Source organism: Apus apus, chromosome 12 (genome assembly GCF_020740795.1).
Source record: "Apus apus isolate bApuApu2 chromosome 12, bApuApu2.pri.cur, whole genome shotgun sequence".
Lineage (NCBI taxonomy): Eukaryota > Metazoa > Chordata > Aves > Apodiformes > Apodidae > Apus > Apus apus.
In genome coordinates, this window is record NC_067293.1 from 2,308,862 (window position 1) to 2,314,861 (window position 6,000).

Consider the following 6,000-nt stretch of genomic DNA (forward strand, 5'->3'; position numbering starts at 1 on the left):
CACCTCAGCATCCTGTCAGCAGTGGGGCAGCTATATTTAGGGTGGTTTCACAGTTACTCTTAAGGGGATCTTTGGTCAGAGACCACTGGAAGCACATGAAAAGTGAGTATTTCCAAATGAAAGTATTGGGGAAGTGCTGAGAGCCAATGCCCTGCAGGAAAGCCAACTAGCAACCACCATGGGCTTGACCAGCCAAGGGCTTACTGAGATGAACTGCTTCTGTTTTTCTTAGCAAAGGAAGAAAGGCACACCCAGCACCCTGGTTCATAAGACAGTTCAGGAGGATTGAGTGGATTTTTTTGTTGCCTCTGTCCAAGCGAAACAGTGGCAAACAATTCTTGCTCTGCCAGAAGCTCTAAGTCCTCTGTTGCTTAGACACTGGTGTCACACAAGCACCCTCACATACTGGGGCAACTGCTGCAGCATTAAAACTAGCTTGAAGCAAACCAGGTGGATTACAAACCTCTGTACCAACCACACCTCCCAGCAGGACCCCCTCAGCACATCCGGCACATGACACTGCTTGTGAGCAGGGGTCTCAAACCCACCACTCCAGCAGATGGACACCCCTGGAGCCAGCCATCCCTTGAGCTGAAGCTCCCCCTATCTCAAAGCATCATCAAGCATGAAGGTCTCTGATGTCTTGAAGACAAGCGGGAAGATCTTCCAGGAAGGAAGCTTTTTTATTTTAGCTACTTCTCCTGTTCCTCCTCCCCATCTACATCACAGCAGAGGCATCAGAACAGACTCACTTCACAGTAGCTCTGCAGTTCAGCATGTAAACTGGCTCTGAAACATTTTGGTCCAAATTATTAAACCTCAAACTACACTTGTTAGGCAGCCTCCTGTGAAACTGATTTTACTCTTCTCTTTTCCACTCTGTTCTGCTTTTCACTTTCCAGGGGTGGAAAGTTATCAGAAACAAGGAAACCAAAAAGCCACCCTGCAGTGCTTGTTTCCTGCAGGAATTTTTATTTTTTTTTTAAATCCTGTTCTTCCTCAGAGATCTGGGTGACAACTGGCATTGTGCATTTGATCCCAACAGACCACAAATGCAGCTTTTAATTCCTCACCATTAACAGTTACTGACTGACGTGCCAAACAGCCAGCTCTGCAGGGCAGGAGGAAAGATGCATCCCAAATTACATCAGTCACTGGGATCACCTCAAGAAACAAAATAACATTAGGCACATCTGTGGGAGGGGTGGGTCTTCTGAAAAGGCCCATCTGAAGCCAAGAGGTTTTGAATTTCCTCTTTACAAAAATAATGCAATTCTATAGCAGCATCCAAACCAAAACTGCAACTCTGCCTGAGAGTTTGCAGTCAAACAAAGAGCAAAAGCTCTTCCACCCTGGGCTGCAGCTCTCTCACTGTCAGGAACTCTGTCCTGGCTCCCTGCCTTTTCCAGACACTCTTTAATTCAGCCTTTTTTGAAAGACTGCTTCCTCAGACCCGTCCGTTGCATTCCAGTGTGGCCATAATGCAATCCTTGCCCTGCTTTCAAATAGCTCCAAAGGCCCAAATGTCATTGTAGCCCTGCCCTGCATAGGACACAAATCCTATTTGCCATCCTTCAGAGAGAGATGAAAAAGCTGGAGAAGCACAAGAGCATCCATCCTTCCATCCAGGTTGGATGGGGCTCTGAGCAACCTGGTCTGCTGGGAGGTGTCCCTGCCCATGCAGGGGGGTTGGAACCTGATGATCTTTGAGGACCCTTCCAACCCAAACCATTCTGTGATTCTACTATTTCAGCCCAACTTTGTGACTACCTCTAGACACCACAGACTACTTCCCTGCACCAAGCAATTCATAAACCTTTGTCAAGGGACTTTATTTCACCAATTTACACATTGTTTCAGAGCCCAAATTTCCACAATATTTTTGCCAAGTCCACAGGCTCCCTTTGGACACAGGTGAAGGGTTTGCAGGGAGAAACACTCAGACCAGCCTTGGCTTGATTCCTTGCCACAGAAGGCAGCTAGGGTGACATGCCCAGAGCTGGCTCTGGGCTACCCATCTCCAAGAAGCCCCAGACAAAGCACATCAGGAACTCAAAACAAACTGGGCTGTCTCTGAAGCTCAGCGTAGCTCCAGTGCCTTTGCTCCTACACCCAGCCAAGTGGCTGCAAGCAGAGTTTTTACTGGAGCCAGGGAGAAAATAGCTGAAGCCAGAATAGATGGGAGTCCTCCTAAACCCCTGCTGCAGCATGGGAAGCATGTGTTTATCTAAACAGCATTTAATCCTTTAGAGTCCTAGTGTCTCAAGAGCCATCTGCTTAAAACTCCTCTCCAAATCAGGGTATCTAAATGAAGCATGAGGTCTCTTTCTTCCTCCCACACTCCCTCTGCCAAAAGCAGACACAAAATGACTGATCTCAGACATTTCTGCTTTATTGTCCCTGTCTGCATCTTCTGTAATAGAGAAATGGTGAAAAAAAAATATTCCAGTGAACCAAGTTGAAGTCTTTTGACTTAGAACGCACGTTTTTATTATAAAATCACAGTCAGGTCTGGGAAGGTTTATTGTATAGACATCACTTCCATCACCTTTTCAAGCACAAGTGATTCCACATAGCTAAAGTTACAGAATTGCATCTGAAATCTCAGCTTTGCCACCTTTGCACTCCTACATGCAGAGCACAAGGTGACAATAGCTGGGGACCATGAAGGAGAGAGGTGGGCACTGCCTGTGTGGCTCAGCCCTCCACACATGCTGGTGACAGCCACATCCCTGTAACCCCAGAGGAAGCCTGGCACCAGCCAGCCAGGACTTGCCCATTGCTCTCCAGGAAGCTGCTCCGATGTAGGAGTGTACCCAAAGCCTGAGCAAACTTTGCCCCTTGCTGGTTGTGAGGCTTTCCTTGCTGCATTTAACACCACTGGGACTTCAGGTTTAAGCAGCAGCACAAAAAGGGAAAGTGCTGAAGATAATGGGCAGGAGTGGACCATCCCATCAGCAAAAATCAGATGAATGTTCCAAGGTCCTTTAAGAAACTGAAACGTAAATCCCCCCCAATGCATCCCCTGAAGGGGGTATAAACTTAAAGGGACATCATTCACACAGGCCACTGCTGAAGGGACAATATTATTCCTGGCTCACATCATTAGTTTTCTCCACTGAAGCACTGGAAGTTTCAGCCATGTCCCAGATCCCACTATATATAATGACAGCAAGTAGGCATTTCCAAGATGGAGATAGCAAGGCGAGGACAGCTGTGGTACCTGAACTACACCAAAGGAGCACAAGCTTCCACCAGAAAAGCACAGAAAGGGCCATGGGATATCCCATGGCATGGAAGTGCCCTCTTTTCACATAGTTATTACAAAAAAAAAGGCAGTAAATTGCTTCCTGGGGGCAAGGAAGGCAGTTACTTACAAGCTTATTAGTGCAATGGGTGTGGACTATAAGTCATATTCATGGGCTCAGTTCAGAGAAAAGTGCATCCTATAGCACCAGACCCTTATTCATGGATGCAAACAGGGACCTGACAGCCTGACCAGCTGTTTCATACCATGTGTCTGGATCTTCCATTCATGGTACAGTTCGATGGAAAGGCTGCTTCCGAAATAAAGGTCAGCCAGGATGAGCTGGAGAGTGTTTACTTCCAAGTGTTTGAGTACCCTAAACGCTGTCTCCTTTTGAACAGCTGCCATTATTTACATCCAGGCAGAGAATTATACCAGCATATGTGGAGGCAAGCCATCAGTTACAGCAGGGAATAACTTCTGTTAGAAACACCTCAAGAGCCCAATCCTACAGACCTTCCCCAGCTTAAACCTCCCAAGAGCAGAGCAAGTCAGAAACCAGCTGTAAACCCCAGCCCTGGGCTTGTTCCTCAGGACTGCAGTCCAAAAATCTCTGCAATTAACTTTCTTCTGCACTGAACTCTTTGGTTTGTGGGGGTTTTTTCCACTTATGGTGGTAGCTCCAAAACACCCAACCCACATTTTTCTAGCAGGTATTAGTCAATAGTATATTTTTATATCCTAAATTCTTTAAGAAGAAATTAAGAACCAGTTTGTATTCAAGAAATTGGTACTTGGGGGAGGAGGGAGAGGGAAAAGGAGGAGGGTGTTGTCACTGATTTAAAGTATGTGGGTGCTTTTATCATTAAAAAAGTTTAAATTTCAAAGCCATAGTTGTTAGCTTGATCAGCTGTTTGCTTTGTACATAATGGCTTAAGAATTTAATCCGTTTCCTTTTGGAAGCATTGTTGTTATTTTTAACAAAACACTTCCTTTCAAAACAAGGTAAAAGACAAATTGGTAGGTGGATTGTTTTCTTAATCCCCCCCCCATTTCATGTGCTAGAGTTCAGTGATTTCAAAAGCAGCCACATCCATTTCTAAACCACAGACTAGTTCCTATTTACACAATACAAACCTGACCAGTCACATGCATTAACTTATCTTTTGCCTAATTGCTAAAGAAAAGATTAATGACAGAAACACCCATCTTGCCAACACATGGGCAAGTAGTTCCACTCATGCAAGTGATTGTGCAAATGTAGATAGATGCAGGGGTGTAGTGTTTGTGTAAAAATAAAGGTGTAGCTGTCCCCAGGTGAATGCAAACAAGCACAGCTTGTCAGAAACTCTGCAACTGCCCGATATTATAGAAAGAGGAAGATGTGATCATCACTAGGCAAAAGCTTCTTGTCCGTATTCCTCAGTACTCTTACTGTCAGCCTGCTCCCACAATTCAGAGAGTATCTGTGCTCACTGAGAGCATCTCATCTCCTGGGAGCCCACAGAACAGCCACTGACTGCATCTCCTGTTTCTCCCCAGCTGTCCTTAAAAGCTTCAGACAGGCACATCTGATCACCTGCCTGGGAAGACACGGAGCTGACAGCTCTGACACGGCTCTGTCCCACTGCAAACACTCCCGATACAGCCACTCGGCTGCTAAGCAAAGAGAAAAGCTCTATCTACACTCCAGTGGCTGCCTGTACTTCCAAAGCCGCCGCCTTCCAGGAGGGAATATGTGTATCAGACAGCGAAGATGCAACAGAAATCAAAAGCAAGAATTTAAAGAAATCCCTCCCAAAACCACCTCATAAAACAGAGGCAGTTTCTGAGATTAGCTCAGTGACCCATGAAGAAATTGCTTGCTAGAAGAGTGCTTTAGAAGTACATCACACACCCAGAGACTCCCCGTTTCCCCCAGCCCTGCTCTCACAAACCCTTCCCCAGCCGAGCAGCTGCAAGGCAGATTAAAAGCCACAGCAGGAGCCCTGAAATCCACAGATCTGCGGAGCAGGGGATGCTGAAACGCTCCCTGCCCCGCTCAGCCGGATGATGCTGGAGAGGGAGAGACAAGAGGCATGTGCTTACAGGCTGCCGGGGAGCCGGGAGCTGCTGCTGCCTGCAGGAGGGCCGGGCTGTGCGGAGCCCCGCGGGTGTCCAGCTGGCCCAGCGGCCGCGGCTTTGCCACTTATAGCAGGACGGCGCCTCGCAAAAAAAAAATAAAAAAAAAATAATTAAAAAAACCGTGGTCCAGCCAATAGCACCATTCCTGTCTGGGGAGAAGCTGGACGGGGAGGGGGGGAAAGAGTCTGCTCCTCCCAGGGCCCGCGGGGGGGAAAAACCCACCCAGCGGCAGCGCCTGGCCAGCCCCGGCTGCCCCCCCAGCAAGGGGCTGCCCCCCCAGCAAGGGGCTGCCCCCCCAGCAAGGGGCTGCCGCTGGGCCCCCCGGGCTGAGCCGAGCCCTGCTGCCCCCAGGGGCACGGAGTTCTGCTCCCGGAGCGCACGGAAAACGTAAGCACAAAAGGTTGGTGGGTGGATTTGTTGCCAGCCTCCCGGTCCTGTCCAATCTACCCGTTCCCAAAGATAAAGCTCTGTTCCAGTGTGTGACACCTCCAGGATCACAGACAGAATTTCCAGGACAGAAGACAAAGGGAAGGGCTGCGTTGCAAGCCAGCAGCCTGAAGGGAGGGAAGAACCCAGCTGAAGAGAGCAAAGCAAAAACAACGCCAAGAGAGGAGTATTTTCTTCAAAGC

At 48.1% G+C, this 6,000-nt stretch overlaps 1 protein-coding gene across 1 annotated transcript in view; it reads right to left on the minus strand.

Annotated features, from left to right (window-relative positions):
• FHL1 (four and a half LIM domains 1) overlaps positions 1-5,397 on the minus strand; it is a 29,357-nt gene extending 23,960 nt beyond the window's left edge. The window contains exon 1 of the mRNA XM_051629996.1: positions 5,336-5,397. The gene's annotated coding sequence lies outside the window, so the exon portion shown is untranslated. The remainder of the gene's footprint in view (positions 1-5,335) is intronic.
• Positions 5,398-6,000: the final 603 nt, after the last annotated feature.